Here is a 17,321-nt window from a genome sequence, read left to right as displayed (position 1 = left end):
ACTGAAAATCAGGCCCCTTTAAGGTGACTCAGGAATGTAGGCACCCAAAAATAAAAGCACACCATATCACTGGTCACTTTTAAAATCTTGGCTAAAAGGGCCAATCCTGCCAGATGCTGAGCACTCCCTGGGAGGTGCTGAACGCCATCAGATCCCAAGGGAGTTGAGGTCACTGAGCATTTCACAGGCTCAGGCTCTTGTTATCAATTATCAGAAAAATGGAGTCAGGGAAGGACCATCCTATTCATTCCTGTGCCTTGACCTGGAGAAATCACCCTCTGCTGAGGTGAGAGAGTAATTCATTAGCTATTATGTACATTTAGCCTTATGATGGATAAATCAGGCTGATAATGTAATTATATTGCTGTGGCAGCATAATCTGTTTCCGAAGAACTAAGTTTATATCACCACAAATTTCATTTAAATGGTTACCAGCAATGAAAATCTATAGTAGCTATAAAAATAACTTGCACTATGCTCTTGAAACAACCCTTTCATGCAATGTTTATGGATGTTAAACCAGATTGTGATTATTTTCAGCATGTAGGGATTTACCCTCTGCATAGTGTTGGCATGATCTGTGATGTCCTGTGCCTAAAACAAATATTCTCTAAAAACATTTGTTATAAAAAGGGTTAACAGTTTCCACTCAGTGTGAAGCCATAAAGAAATTAGTGTTCTGAAGTGTAGAACATTCGCTTTTACAGTAGGTGGTGGTGTTACACTTTCATACATGCCAGGCTAATTAACTATCCTAAAGACCACATCATTAAATTATTTCCTCTGCTTAAAACATTGCAATGCTTAATGTACCCTGGCAATTCAATCATGTTTTAAACAATATCCTAAGCATCGGCTGTTGCATGGTGACATTTAGAGTAGATTTCACATTTTGCTAGGGATGCAAGTAAAATGGAAGTGAGCAAAAAATAGAATCTGCAGTCCAGAAAAGCTATTTGAACAAAAATCTTCTAAGAGAACTTCTAAATAGGGCTAGTTATCGTCTAGACAATTGATTCTACTGTTCTGAAAAAGTTCCTGAAGACTTCAAAAGGTTTGTTTTCATGTTTTCCCCACACTATTTGCTAAACTTATCTCCGGCATCTGACTATCCTTCAAGGTATATTTTGTTTTGTTGTTTTGTATAGTTTGTTTCCCACCAACGTGAAATCCCTTTAATGAAGTCTCATCAATTTATTTTTAAATAATTATAATACCTTCGGCTTTGTTTTCTGCAGGTATATTGCGGACATTCACTGAGATTGCTTTTTGAAAAATAAATGCATGAAAGCTCATTGTTTCCCATCAAGTCAAAATATCTCAAGTTAAAACAACTGATCAAGAAAGGGCAGTGTTCTGGCTTTTCTGATGTATACACAAGTATCACTTCCATCCACAAGTAATGGATCATCTTTGTGGCAGAAGGAGTGTAATAGTAGCACAGATTTCTGCCCGAAGGACAGCTAAGCTACCTCACTCCTTGCAAAGGGCATACTTTAGTGTGGCTATAGACATGGAAATGGCCTGGGTTTTGGCCCTGCATGGTAACTGCATACAGGCTACCTTCAAAAAGAGAAACTTCCACCAGTGGATATTGTGTACATAACCTATTGGATCCAGGGAAAATCAGAGGTAAAACTGCCAAACTGATGGTCCTGACACTGAACATGTCCAAAAGCTGCTGCCTGCACATCTTCTGCTGGTCCTGCCCCAGTAAGGTATTCAGAGACAGGACAAAGACACACACTGATTCTTGGCATGCCAAATTCCACCCTCCTCAAGCAAAGAGCTACGTTACTAGTTAATAAAAGAAGCAGGAGTCCTGTGGTATATTGCTATCCATTTCCCCCAACTAGATATAAAAGTAAATCAAAATCATTTTTAAAATGTTTATTTTAAATATTACAGAAGACACGCGGGTCAGAGTGCAGAGCTCAACATTAAAGAAAGGGCTGAGTCAAAAGCCCAGATACACTCTCAAACTGGGAGGTGTTCATCTTTAAACGCAGTTGGTATGGCAGCCGTGTGTACAGTCCTAACACTCCTCTTCGGGTAGGTGTAAGTTATTTCCCACACAACATCTGTCTGGTACATCAGTGACTGAAGCTGACATATCTGAGAGTAGACATGATCTGACATACTAAGACATATAAGAACACAACACAGACATCAGACCTACAAAAAGACATCTGGTAAATAAGACACAGACAAGACACAGCTCAGAATGAAAGCAGAATGCTACTTGAAGTTGCAGACACTCCATGTTATAGAAAAAGAATAGTTAACGACATGTGAGAAGGTCACTATTCATGTAGCTTTAAGGGGCAAACCGGAGACAATAGTCTCTTCTTCACCCTGAGATTATCTAAGAGGGGTGAAAAGAAACTGAAATTATCAATGGGGGGGTGTTGTTTTTGTGCCCCTGTGCTTTGGGGATCAAATTATTCTTGATGCATAAAAAAATTATTCGAGAGTAGCCTCTTAAAAAAAGTACCATAGGGTTAAGCCAGAAAATTCAGACCTAGTTCTAGACATTGATTATGTAAATCTCAGATTATTCAGATCCATCGTTTTGATTGAACCTCATTATAATGTTATTTGTAAAACTTGGATCCAGATTAGAGTTTAAACATTCCTAAAGTCTGGGGGTGGCTGGCTCGGGAGTTTAGGCTCAGACCCATCTGTATTATTTATTTTAAAAGAGGACTGATGTGTAGAAGTGTTAACCACTGCTGTTTCATCTCAGGTAAATAATTATGTTATGCAAACCAAAATTCCCCTCTCACTTGCAATTGCATTCCCATGCAGTTCCCAAATGTATTCTTCACTGCCTGTCCTGCACTCTTCAATAGTATTTATTGCTTTTCTGTGATGCTCATTATTGACATATGTGAGGTCTGAACAGCACTTCACAAACACTATTGCATTTATCCTCACTTTACAGATTGCTAAAGTGAGGCACAGATCAGTTAAGTGACCTACCAAGAGGCAGCTAGGAATAGAGATCAAATTTCCTAAGTTACAGTCCAGTGCTTTATCCTTCCTTTTGTTGCTGTGTGCTGTTAAGTAGGTGTCATGTTCATCTTAGAGAGAGATGCTTCTCATTGGTGGGTGAAGTGTTCTCTTTATGTAGTGTGTGTAAAGTGTTTCATGATTCTGTTGGATGTAAGACACTATGCAAATGTAAATCCTTATAGCTGGTGTAACTTGAACAGGAAAGTTCAACAGATGGCACAAAAATCTGAATTACAAGTTCTCAATACAAGCAGACTATAATTGAAATACTCTAGAATAAAAGTGACTGCCACCTGCGCTTTGCAGTTTCAAGAAAAAAAGCATCTGAAATATCCTCCACACAGAGAAATGTAACAGGAAACATGTCTGTTTCAATGGATTACATAGACAATTCTATGGGACAATTCCTTATATACTACTACTATAAGCAGTAAGTTTTCAGAAGTTCTTTTTCCAGTACATGAGGTTAATTAATAATATGTAAAAGTTTATAGTTTATATAGTATAATCTCATAAACATTTATTAGTATGCTAATAGACACTAATGGCCCCGTGGGCATAAAATTAAACTGTAGTCTGAAGTGACAGTGCAAAATACTGCTCTATTCAGCCATGTTATCCATTTTTCTGCTGGCACTCGGGTTTCAAACAAATGCACAAATCTGCATAATTTGGCTAGCTCTCATTTTCCGTGTAATGTGAGAGAACAAAATACTGTATTTATGTTCTTTCCAGTACAGCACTTTCCATGTTTTCCCTTAATCAGATCTTAGTGCTATATAATTATGCTGTTTCAGTCTTATCCTCTTAATTCTGTTAAAATACATATATTTTAAAAAACGTGAGCATAGGATTTCTGAGACGTAAGTACTGGTTAAAACCCTAAGTGATTGAAGGCCTCCTTTTAGATTATTAGATCTTTTGTGCAGGGACTGTGTCTTTTTCTGTTTTTTACTATTTTGTTCAACCAGTCATAACATTTAACCACACAACAGGCATAAAATAGAAACCAGCATTAATCTTCCCTCGATACTGCCTTTCCATTTTGCCTTCTTAGTGTTTTGGAACAACTTTTTTTTTTTTTTTTGCATGCAAAGGTAGTTCAGTCTCCATCCAGTTTGGTTGAGGCCACTAATCCATTTTGCATAGCTAATGAGCAATCTGTCTTATGGTGACAACTTTCAGTCACTAGAGAGCTGGTACCTGATCCAGTGGTCACTGAAATCAATAAAGACTCTCATTGACTTATTTGGGCATTAAATCAGGCCCGTGGGCAAAATTCAAACCAGTATCCCAAAAGTTTGAAAGATTTCAGCTGCCATTCCATGCCCAGTGCCATCCATTCCTCTGTAATTAACTCTAAATTTAGTTAAAAAAAAAATTTAAATTCCCCCCCAAAGTGGTTGATTTTTGCCGTTTTAAAAATAAAGATTACTATTTCCACAAAATTCTTGCCTGATGTGCATGGGTCAGTCCCAGGTCCAGTACTAGTCAATATTTTCATTAACGACTTGGATAATGGAGTGGAGAATATGCTTATAAAACTTGCAGATGACACCAAGCTGAGAGGAATTGCAAGCACTTTGGAGGACAGGAATAGAATTCAAAATGACCTTGACAAATTGGAGAATTGATCTGAAATCAACAAGATGAAACTCAATGAAGATAAGTGCAATGTACTACACTTAGGAAGGAAAAATCAAATGCACAGCTACAAAATGGGGAATAATTGGCTAGGTGGTAAGACTGCTGACAAGGATCTGAGGGGTATAGTGAATCAGGATGATACCCACAGCATCACAGAGGAGGCCTTGAAATGGCTTTGGACCTACAACTCAATCTATAGAATGTTGTTCAACAGAAGCCATACCCAAGAGCAAGAGAGTGGTTCACAAATTGAGTCTGAGTCAGCAAATATCATTCTGGGGTGCCATGTGTAAGACATGGGAGGTAATTGTCCCACTCTACTTGCCATTGGTGAGGCCTCAGCTGGAATACTGTATCCAGTTCTGGGTGCCACATGTTAGGAAAGATGTGGACAAACTGGAGAGAGTCCTGAAGAGAGCAACAAAAATTGTAAAAGGTTTAGAAAACTGGATCTATGAGAAAAGGTTAAAAAACTGGGCATGTTTAGTCTTGAGGAAAGAAAACTATGGGGAGACTGGAGAACAGTCTTCAAATATGTTAAGGGTGGTTAACAAGAAGACAGTGATAAATTGTTCTCCCTGTCCACTGAAGGAGGACAAGAAGTAATGGACTTAATCTGCAGCAAGGGAGATCTAGGTTAGGTATTAGGAAAATCTTTTTAACTATATGGGTAGTTAAGCTCTGGAATAGGTTTCCAAGGGAGGTTGTGGAATTCACATTATTTGGAGGTTTTTAAGAACAGGTTGGACAAATACCTGTTGGGGATGATCTAAGTCAGGGGTTCTCAAACTGGGAGTTGGGACCCCTCAGGGGGTCATGAGGTTCTTACATGGGGGTCGTGAGCTGTCAGCCTCCACCCCAAACCCCGCTTTGCCTCCAGCATTTATAATGGTGTTAAATATATAAAAAAGTGTTTTTAATATATAAGGAGGGGTCGCACTCAGAGGCTTGCTATGTGAAAGGGGTCACCAGTACAAAAGTTTGAGAACCACTGGTCTACGTTTTCTTGGTCCTGCCTCAGGGCAGGGGGCTGGACTTGATGATCTCTGCAGGTCCCTTCCAGCCTGACATTTTTATGATTAACCCATGGTGTAGGTTTACATTGATACTTGTCCATAATTTCCCATCCCTTCACTGTTGTATAGCGTCCTATGTATTGGTCAGTTCAGTTGCCACCCTCCATTCCAGAGGTGGCTGCATTTCAGTTGTGCTGAATGCATATAAATCACTTTAGGCTACTTCAGGATGAAAAGTTCTATATAAAACATAAAGCACTGTATTACTGTTTCCATAGCTTTCCAGAGCTACATATTGGAAGCATGGCTTTCCAACCATCTGTGCAGACATACAGTATCTCCAGGATGCCATCTTTTTTAAAAACCTTGTTTTTCTAAGCTTTCTCAGGGCAAAACATATCCTGCTAGAACAGATTCTGTATAGACATTTTCTGAAAGCAATATTCAATTTCAAAATGCCTAACAAAGTACCAAAACGTGATAAATCTGGCTTTTTAAAAAAATGTATCTCCTGGGGGACTGGACGTCTCAGGGGCTTGATAATGGAACATATAGAGCTTTTTATCTTCAGGCTGCCAGAACTAACTGAGAGTAGTTACCTCATGGCTGTTCGGGGCCTATGTAAAGTGACGTCCAATTCCCACTACACAGGTGTCCACATCTCAAAACCTCATAAAAGTTAGCAGTAATTTTCACTGTTCTTGGTAATCTCAGCAGAGAACCGGCGCTTTGAATGATCCCCTCCTTCCTCTAGCAGGACTTTGTTCAGATGAAATCAGAGGCATATTGACAGGAAAGCTTGTACTATAATTACCTATGCTATACTACTTATAGGCCAGATTGTGCTACCCTTAAGCATGCTGAATAATATCTTACTCTTTGAGTAGTCCCATTGGTTGTACTGGGACCACTTCAGGGGTGAAATTTACTCATACTGTTTAATAATATCAGAATCTGGCCCAGAGTGCACAAATGTAGGTTTTCATTATCCAGAGCTGTCAATCCAGCACTGAACTCAAAGAAAAACAGCCTTACAAACCTAGACACAGAGGCCACAAACAGTTTCTTCATTTTTACCTTCATAGAAACCTGACTCATCACTGAGAGATCTTCTGTACAGCACCAAGCACAGTGAGATCTGGTCTGTGACTGGGGCTTCTAAATGCTTCCACAGTGCAACTAATTGATGATGATAATCTCCACGTCCCCTTGGAAAAACTCATCAGTAGTACAGATGGAATGCAAGGTGTGCTGGCTGCCTTTGAAAATGAGATAAAATCCTTAAATGTGAAAGCCAATTTAGATGCAAAAATTAATGCTATGGAAACAGGGTTACTGAGAATAGAGGAATAAGCCAGGACTCAAGACAAGGACAAAATAGCATGCAAGGCAACAGCCATGGGGAAACTAAATTACCGAAGAGGTGATCAAACATGGGAGACGTTAGACCATCTTGAAAGGGTTACAGTCAATCATATATTAAGCGTAACAGCACAGGGACTTGAACTTGAGAACTTTGTGGGAAACAAAATTGGTATTTTGGCTAGCTCCATTGAGTCAATGTAGTGTAACCTAAGCCAGAACTTACATATGCACCCACACAACTACCATGGTTTATTGGGTGTGGTCTTTGGTGTACCCAGTTTAAAGCTGTGTAATGAAAAATACATACTGTATGGCTTAGTCTTATGTTGAGTTCTGCAATAATGAACTCAGTATAGAGACATTTGACCTTTATAACTATGGTTTGAAACACATGCAGAGGCATGACATATCATGTGTTGTACGATTGTGCTCTTGCTTCTGAATAATGGTTTACAAAATAATTTTTAAATATGGTATTTTTAGTTTACTTATTTTCCATGTGTGTTCTGATTTCCTGTTTTGCATTTTATTCTGTTTTATACCATAATGAGGGCAAAGAAACCTCATTTTTAGAAACTTCAGTTTCTGGCTCTGCTTCACAGATAAATTGCAAATGTCAAGATAATTTCCCTTCTCAATAGCTTCCTAAACTCTAATTAGCTCAACAAGGTGCATGTAACCTAAACCATTATTCTGTGAGTGTTGTACAACATATATGCATGCATATAACAACTGCTATTTCCTTCTCATGTTATGTTTACTGAATGCATTGATTCCCTTGAAGCATTTTCAAAAATAGTTATAATAAAATGTCCTTTAATAGGAAAAAATAACTTTTCATTTATTTCTTCTCCCTCTTCCTTGCTGATTCTCTCCCTTGTTGATCAAGGAGATGTTGGTGCTGGTTGTTTATATCAAAGTAGCATCTAGAGATCCTGGTTAGGATCTGGATTTTTGTCATGAGCCAAGTATTATACATATGGGGCTCTATTCTGTCCCCTGCGAGGATTGATTTCGATGGGAATTACTCATATGCTGTTTTGGGAAGAATTTGGCCCCAATCATTTTTAAAATCACATTTTAATAACTGTCTGGACACCCAAAAGAAGCTTTGAGGACTAACTTTTTTAAGCAGCTGCTACCTTTAACAAAACCAGATCCCACTTCATTCTAAAGAAGAATTCCTTTGAAAGGAATTACTGTGCATGCAGGAAGGTTAGTTCAGTAGATTAGGCACTGGTCTTCCCCTGGAACTCCACCTTGCTTGTAAAACCATTACAATTGCAGATTTTCATGGCCACATGACTGACAGATATGCCCACTGTTGTGTCTTGTGGGATGTGGACAGTAAGCACTGTACGGAGGCCACCAAACACATTCCACATAGGACACTGAGCAGCCATCAGGTTGGAAAAACTTTGCCACTAACAACCTTGGCCGTATTTGAATTGGCCTGTTAGTAATGAAAGACCCTATATCCCATTACCAGTCTTCTGGGCTATTAAGCCCTTCAAAATAATACTTCAGATATATAGTAGCTATATGTAGGTAAATGCTGATATAGTATTAAAAATAGGCCTGAATTAAAACCTCAGATCTTAATATGTCATTTATGTACAGTACCTTTCATCTCAATATTCTTCATCAGTATTCAGTCAGACAGCCTCTGGACATTCTCATGACATATGCTAAATGGGTATTATATCCGTTTTACTGATGGATAAACTCAGGCACAGAAAAGTTACTTGACTTCCCAAGCTCAGTCAATGGCTGAACCAGAAAAAAACTCAAGAGTTCTGATTTTCAATCTCTTGTTCTACCGCTGCACCACACTCCTTCTGTGAACCTCCACTTTCCTGCTATGTGCTCTTTGAAAGAGACACTCCCGCCCTTTTTCCAAAGGTGGAATCATAATTGCAGTCAACCTGAGGGCAGAAAAGATTTTTCCCTTTCAGCAGTATTATCCTCTTGGTGTGAATGTGTAAAATGTGTTAGACTGTGCTGTCACTTTAAAAGTGTGGAAGATCCTGGGATAGAGGATTTTGCTGCCATCTTTAGTTGCCTACATGAGAGGAGGAAATCCAGCCAACTGCTTTAGGAGCTTTGAGCCTAAATCGCCACTGGTATAGCTCCATTGACTTAGAAAAGGGGACGCGAACATCTCCTTCCAAGTACAAATTAAGAGTAGGTCTACACTTACTTCCTGGTTTGGCGGCAGGCAATCGATCTTCTGGGATCGATCCCGGAAGTGCTCGCCGTCGACGCCGGTACTCCAGCTCGGCGAGAGGAGTACGCGGCATCGACGGGGAAGCCTGCCTGCCGCGTCTAGACCCGCGGTAAGTTCGGACTAAGGTACTTCGAATTCAGCTACGTTATTAACGTAGCTGAATTTGCGTACCTTAGTCCAAAGTGGGGGGTTAGTGTGGACCAGGCCTAAGTCAATATGGTTGCGCTGGTGTAAAACTGGAGTAACACAGTGAATCAGGGCTATTGCTTTTATTTCAAAATGTGCCCATGGTATCAGGCAGGGCTCCATTGGCATGCTGATTTTCCTATGAGCTGGCACACTTCTCAGCAAAGGAACCTGCATTTGAATGTTTGAAGTGCTTTTGAAAATCTGACCTATAATATACATCATCCACCCACCCACCTAACTATCTAATGTGAATTATGGGAGAGGCATTTAGAAATGATCAGTGTTGTCCTAACTCTATTCCTATTATTAGTCTTCATTATTTTTATTACATATTTTATAGTAGCACCTAAATGCCCTAACTGAAATCAGGGCCCCATTCGGGGTAATCACTGCAGAAATATATGTATTAAGAGACACTCCATGCTGCAGAGAGTTTACACTCAAATAGACATGACAGAGAAAGAGTGGGGAGGGAAACTGAGGTACTGGGAGGTGAAGTGACTTGCCCACAGTGTCAGAGTAGGTCAGCGGCAAAGTCAGGAAAAGAATCCATCCAGCACCCTATCCAGAGAGGACCATGCTATCTGTGTCTGTTCTATATAATATTGTAGTCATGATAGACAATAAAATATGCACACATGCAAATATGTAGATACACATTTTGCTTCAAAATACTCCTAATCCAAAATTCTAAAGTTCTGTTTTGAATTATGACTTCTCAAAAAAAAGTGCTGAGAAAATGGTCTGTCAAACTAATCTGATAAACTCAGAAGTATGCTCATTTGTCATCGCTTTGGGCTCAATACTTTGCTTTGGATACATTGAAGTTGTCTAACGGAAACTGGGGCATATTTTTAAGTTTGCAAAATGAACCCATACTGCTGCACCCAACCTCTTTGCAACTCTTTTGTGTGCCGCTTTAATGTACTCTCTGTCACAGAAATTTGAGACTTTGCTTTATCAGTGCTGTAGGATTGCATTACTCTGTTTGACTGTACAAAACTCACACATTTCACTACGTCTGTAATCCCAAAGGTCACAGTTAAGGTTGGGAGAGAACAAAAATGATACTTTGTGGTCTAACATTCACACAATTATCAACTCATAAATCTTGGTCATACTGTAATTAGAGTGTAAGAGATAAGAGAATTCTACACAGACTGATTGTGTCCATGGAAAAAAAATAATTTCAAAGTTATGCAAAGCCAAAGAAGATTGTATTTAGTGCATGGCAAAACAGACCTTTTTTGAAAGCATTTTTATTTTTCCAGTCTCTTAACTTACTGCATTTTTATGTATGAATAGAAAAGTGTAGCCATTTTGAAATATATGTAGCATATAGTGAGGCAGTTATGATCATATGCTGAATCATTTAAAGTATACCATAAAGACACTTTTGTTCTGAAAATAAATGACTCTCATGCTGTGTATTTGGTAGCTTGAAAGGGGATCTAGTTCTTTAATTACATTCTTCCTCTCCAGTGTGTATATATTAAGTTTGCTATTATATAATTGTTCACAGTAATAGTTTACACTTATCTTTCAGTCAAAGAGTATTGATTGATTAAGCCTCAAAACTTCCCTGTAAAGCTAGTGTTAATTCTGATATTTTAGAGAGGAAGTTAGGAAATTAACTTAGGACTTCAGAGACCTGGTTTCATTTCCCTACTACATCACAGACTTCCAGTGTGACCTTGGACAAGTCACTGAGCCCATCTGTGCCTCAGTTCCCCATCTGTAAAATCAGGATCACAAGGGTGCTGGAAGGATAAACGCATTAGATTGTGACAGGTTTCAGAGTAACAGCCGTGTCACAATTTATTAGATTGTGAGGTGCTCAGATAAGGTCCCTATAAGTACCATGGGTCAGGAAACAGAGACACAAAGAGGTTAAATGACTTGTGTGAAAAGCCTGCTGTAAGTCACTAGATCAGATCCAAAATTTGAAAGAACTTATTTTCCACTCCTGTTCCAGACGCAGCTGAAATCTCACAAGAACAGTTGATCTCAACATAGTAGATACCATGCGAGATTTCTGCTGCTTTAGGCAAAGCTGTCTGTCGAAGAGAGATTCTTGAGATTTTGGCTTCATTGAACATGAAGCCTAGTCGTGATTTGACCTTGACGTCTAACCTGTAGCCTAAACCTAATCTGGATCCAGATCCCAGCACCACTTCCTTGGTCCATCTTCAGTTCATATTTTTAAAATGGTGTTTAGTTTTCTTGAGGAATCTCTTCCAACTCTTTAACCTCTGATTTCGCAAGAGCTTCTCTCATGTTCTTCCTCAGTTAAACGCTAGAGCCAAATTCTGCCACCAGTTACATTGACTCAGCCCCCTTGAGGGAGGTCATGGGATTGTGTAGACGTAACAGAGGGCAGAATTTGATCCTTTGGAAACCAATTTTGTTCCTACAGACCAAGTTGCCACTGTTCTTGATCTGATTTCTTATTTTTCTTATTATTCCTCTCAGCTTGTTGCTGGTGAAAGGTGTTGGTTAGGTAAGAATATTGCTGAATTAAAATCATTGAGCTGTGAAAGAAAGGTGTCAGAAAATCTTTTTAGTTACACCTACAAAATTATTCCCACCTTTATGAAATATTGTGCACCAAATATGTTTTCCTGGGACTTTTCTTTTTACCACCTTTTAAAGTGTAGCGGTTCACACTCATTCTAATGAGAGCATACAAACTCTGGAATAATTTGTTGAACGGTTGTTATATCTTTCTAACTGGTGTTCTCCCCAACCATTATTTCGGTAATCCATGTACTAAAGCTGAACCAAATGTACGTTTATGTAAAACAGCTCATGCTATATGCAGCCTGTGCTTTTTGTGTGACCTCTAGTGTAAAATGCAATATGTCTGGTCTCAGTTATGTTATTCTGTCAACATGTTCCAGTTTGGGCTAAGCTGGAAGCAGCCTTCTGTGCATCTGGCTTGGGAAAAGAGGACATCTGTGCAACTAGTCCTACAAACCAGAGCAATTCAATGGAATATTGTTCTAGTGTTAGGGAATTAAAAGAATTTTTGCATTGCAAAACCACCACAAATGCTGACTTCTACAAATAAGAGTTAGCTGCAGAAATACTCAGCTGTAAATCAGCACAATGGGAGATGAGAAGTGAAATGGTGCTCTTGTTTCAAATGTAAACGCACTCCTTCAAACACACAAATAGTCTGGGTTAGTTTAAAGAGATTTAATTCACAGGGATTTATGTCCTTTAACATGCACTTTGAGATTTATGAATGAAAAACATTAAGTATGTATTTTTAAATTTATTTTATTATTTTCTTATCTTAGTTTAAGACTCTCCGCCATCCAGAAGATATTTTATTTATTATTGATGTAGCACCTACGGGCCTAATCTGAGATCGGAGTCCCATTGTGGTAGGCACTGTACAAATATAACAAAAGAACACTCCTTGAATATTGAAATGACACTGATATGATGTGCATGAAGTGGTTATCTATTAAGAATGAACCAAACTCTCACTTGATACTGGCTGCAGAGAGCTTCCCAACTTCCTAAGTGGAAACAAGTGGTCCTTCCCATATTAATGGTCACAGACATGTGAGATATGATGGTACCTGAGAAGGTTCATGTGTGTAGAACCAATACGCTTTCTGATTAACACTGTTTTAGACTCCATTTCATGAAGTCCTGGACTTGGTGAAACCATGCTGCTTCAATGTCTTTTCAGTTAGAGCTGGTCAAAAAACATATTTTTTTTTCAATCAAATCAAGATCTTTTTAAAAACAAATTTTCACCAAATAATTTCCCATTTTTCATCTAGCTCTGCTTTCTGTATCTGACCGGCAGGGGCAAATGTCCCTTTGCTTCATCTCCTGGTTCCTTCTCTCTTTTTTTCCTCCCAATGCCCAGTTAATCTGATGCGCCATTTCTTCCAACTCTTATCCCCTGTCTTTGGCTTCCCGAGTTTGCTTGGTTTGAGGTGCTGTGTTTGTTTTTGTTTGAATTCCTTTCACTTCCTTTCAATACTATTTAAGCAAAATGTATCCAGTGAGTTTTGAAGATCATGTTACGTTTTCATGTTCTGTACAGCAATGATATTACTAATTTCCCTCCTTCAAACTCAGGGTCAAAAGCCAATTCCTACTCATTTTACTCATGCTGCAAACCCTGGTGGTCAGTGAACAGTGAACAACACCTACTCTTCCACTGTGTACTAGACTTGGGCGAAATTTTTTGGATGAATGGTTTATTTGCCAAAAAATGCAGTTTCAGTCGACCCAGAACTACAAGGGAATTTGACACACATTCACCAGATAGTTTTGGCCAAAAAAAAAACCATCATCATCATTTTTCAGGCTTGATTCACAAGGAGAATTAAGCACCATTCACAAAACAAACTGAAGGAAGAGTCCTCTCCTTTATACTCTTTAACCCAGTGGTTAGGACAGTCACCTGCAACGTAGAGAACCTTGGTTCAATTTCTCAGTCTCTCCTGTTGAAGCTATTCCACTGGGTATACAAAAAATAGCCACTGGAGCAGGGACTTGAACGTGGGTCTCCCATCTCCATGCCCTAGCCACTAGGCTATAGTAACTCTCACTCACTCACTGGCCCACTGACTATTCCAGTATTTTATACAAAGTGGACAGGTGCGATTGAGCAAGACGCACCCCAGAATACCCTATTGCCTGGTTTTGCTTGACCTGAAAAAAAAAAGTGGTGTTTGTTTGTTTGTTTGTTTTTGTTTTTTCAATTTGCTGAAATGTTTTGCGATTTTCACTTCAGGTTGAACCAAATTCTTCCTTCCCCCAGAACTGCCAGTGAACTGAAAAATCAGTTATTTCCTCCGCTCCACTCTGTACCCAGTAATAGCTAGTCACAGGCTAGCCCAGGTATGCATGTTGGGTAGGAGGATTCCCTCCCTCAAATCTGATGTGCATTTTTGTCAGAGCAAAGCTCTTTGAAACAGGTTTTTTTTCAGCTTTCCGTGGCTTTTTAAGGAGTTCTCGCCATTCATGTTTTTTTTTAGAAATGGATCCAAACCACATAGTTCAGAACCTGACTGGGATATTTGATCTACTTTTCTGTGATATGCTATATTGAACTCTGTGAAAATAAACAGACCAAAAGAAACGTTCACCATACAAAAAAACTGTCTCTTTTGTACTTCAGGGAGAGAATATTGACTGACATGCCACCGTGGAATATCAGTTCATCATACATGGGTCTTGTTTATTCAGAGTCCTCTAGCTTCCAGTGAAGCAAAAACTAGTTGCTAAGTTCTAATCAGTCCTATTAGCCAGAGTGTAAATTCCACTTCTGCTCTGCTTGGGCAGTCAGGCAGCACAAAGGGGACACATAGGCCACCACCTGTAGGGAGGATTCTGCATCAGAACATGAGCCACCCCAGGACAAACTTCAAGAGGGAAGAGGTAGCTGCTCTTTAAGTTGTACTGTGAAGAAGAGCCCACCTGAAAGGAGCTGAGCAACTGCTGCTCAGTCTGCTGAGAAGAGCCACCAAGGGTTTGGATAGAAGGATTTAGTGGGATGGAGATTGAAGAGAATGGATGGATTTGGGGGAAAGAAAAGGAAGAAAGAGGTTGGATTTAAAGGGATGAGTGGTTGTATGTATTGGAATAAATGTGTTCTGTATGTTATTTTTGGCTTCCTCATCTAATGGGCCTCATTTTGGATGGGTGAAAGAGAAGTCGACAAGGTTGGGAAGAGTGTCCTTCAAAGTTGTGTAGGGTGGCCCACCTTTTTTGAATGCCCTTCAAAAAATAGTGAACAGCTCTGCCTACAGGAATGGTATTTGAAGACCCAGATTCTGTCCTGACTTGCAGCCTCTGTACATCCCTTGACTTCAGTGGAGCTGCATATGGTGTAAGTCAGAGCGGAATTTGGACCGTCGTGAACATGAATTCCTAAAAACAACATTTGAATGTCGTTCTGCTTCTGATTTAAATTGAGTGAGGTTCAGAGTTTGGGCTGTTACTCCATCCTTAACTGAGTAGGTCAGTACCCTTGTAGAGCATGTGGTACAAAACATTGTCTACTTACTTGACAACCTTTGCAGTGCTTAGGCAGAGAGGACAGGGTGGTCATCTTGACTCTGAATTTCTTTGGCTTTGTTTGTTGTTAAAAGAACAGCAGTGTTGGTTTAATGTAGCATTTGCAGTATCTCTTTAAAAAAAAAAAAACAACTCTGTAGTTTGAAAGAGTAGAAGGGCTTCCAAAAGTTGCTTCCAGGCAGTTTGGTTTTAATGCACCACATGATGCACTGAGAGTGTTTCTGAAGTGCCTGGAAGAGCAAAGAGGTGTGGTGCTCCTCCGTGCATCCTCCAACTGTCCCAGACTGCACATATCTCTGACATAGTGGAAAGTGTCAGCCAGGAGCATGGAAACCTTATTGTTGGATTGATGACATGGTGTGTAATGTCTCTGTAGAGACACTTATAAATTGGCGACACTTGTATATCATACAGCACCAATATATGTTAAAACAGACCTGTGTAGTCACACAGAGGCAGTGTGGTCCAGTGGACATGGCACGGGACTGGGAATTTGGAGATCTGGCTTCTAGTTCTGGCTCTGTCACAGATCTGCTGTGTGATCTTGGGCAACTTCCTTAACTTCACTGTGCCTCTTTTCCCATTCCACCTTTTTGTCCTGCCTTGCTCTTTGGGGCAGGGACCATTCTTAGTGTGGCTTAGGCCTGGTCTAAACCTAAAACTTAGGTTGACCTCGCTACATCCCTCAGGGGTATGATTCACACACCCTGAGTTAAGCCGACCTAAGGCCTGGTGTAGAATTCGTCTGCCAACCTAGCTACCGCCTCTGGGAGGGGTGGATTAACCACCATGATGGAAAAACCCCTTCCAGCACTGTAGCACGTCTACACTATGGTGCTACAGCGACACAGCTGCAGCACTGTAGCTGTACCTCTGTAGTGTAGACATAGCCCTAGGATGTGTATGTACCCACATATGCAACAGTTTTCAATTACTAAGGACTTAGATGTTTAAAATCAAAAAGTGTGCATTTGTATGTTTATATAATATAGATCCCAAAGCCTAGTAAATGTTGTGGATAAATGGTCTACTAGCTTGTTTTTAAAAGATCCCAAACCCTTTTTTAGCTAGAGAAATTAAAAACAAAACAAAACTTGAACACTCATGTATTTTTCTCACTAAAAATATACCGAGATTATTTAGTATTTATAATGATAATAAACACGTTCGCCCAGCCTGAGACCTTGAACTGAAAACTTCATTTCAGAGGGAATCTTTTAATGGCTGTGTTTTAAGCCTACAAAAACACACAGATACAATTAAACAGACTCCAAACTCTACCCCACTCTCCCAGCCTCTGGGGAAGTTCAATTCAGGGTGCAGACTTCACAGCTCTGAACACATTTCAATTATTGACCCAAATCCTTAGCTATATGTGAATATTCCCCCAAATGCTGGGAACATCTCCCAACAAAATGTTTTCTTTTGTTGCTACTGTTAGGTGCCATGTACATTTAAAAAGTATCTAGACAGTAAATGCAATTGGGTGTGGAATATATCGTTCTAAGTGATTCGTACTCTGAGATCTAGTCACACCAATAGTGTGCTAGTGACCTGTCAGTTATTAAATGTCGGCAAAGCTACGGAGTTGTAGCACTGAGGGTCAGACTTAACAAAATGTCAGCAAGTCATTCTGATTTAGGCAGAGTTTGTTGGATGACAGTAAATTCAGGAGAATAGCATGGCAAGCTATTCTGAAGCTGAGGATGCATTTCTGAACTAACTGTTGTGAAAACACTCAAGTACATTAAGGTAAGCACGCCAGCTTGTTTGAAACAATGTGTGTTTCTTGAAATAATCAAAGGAACTGACCC

General features: G+C 39.6%; 1 long non-coding RNA gene across 2 annotated transcripts in view; it reads right to left on the bottom strand.

Annotated features, from left to right (window-relative positions):
* Positions 1 to 1,924: 1,924 nt before the first annotated feature.
* Positions 1,925 to 17,321, bottom strand: part of LOC128841547 (uncharacterized) — a 52,867-nt gene continuing 37,470 nt past the window's right edge. The window contains exon 4 of one of the 2 annotated variants that reach the window (XR_008445872.1): positions 1,925 to 2,140. This is a non-coding gene — a long non-coding RNA (uncharacterized LOC128841547). The remainder of the gene's footprint in view (positions 2,141 to 17,321) is intronic. The other variant, XR_008445874.1, reaches the window with a different exon arrangement.

This window comes from Malaclemys terrapin, chromosome 8 (assembly GCF_027887155.1).
Source record: "Malaclemys terrapin pileata isolate rMalTer1 chromosome 8, rMalTer1.hap1, whole genome shotgun sequence".
Taxonomy (NCBI): domain Eukaryota; kingdom Metazoa; phylum Chordata; order Testudines; family Emydidae; genus Malaclemys; species Malaclemys terrapin.
Note: the sequence above shows the minus strand (reverse complement) of the source record. Positions and strands in the feature narration are given on the sequence as shown.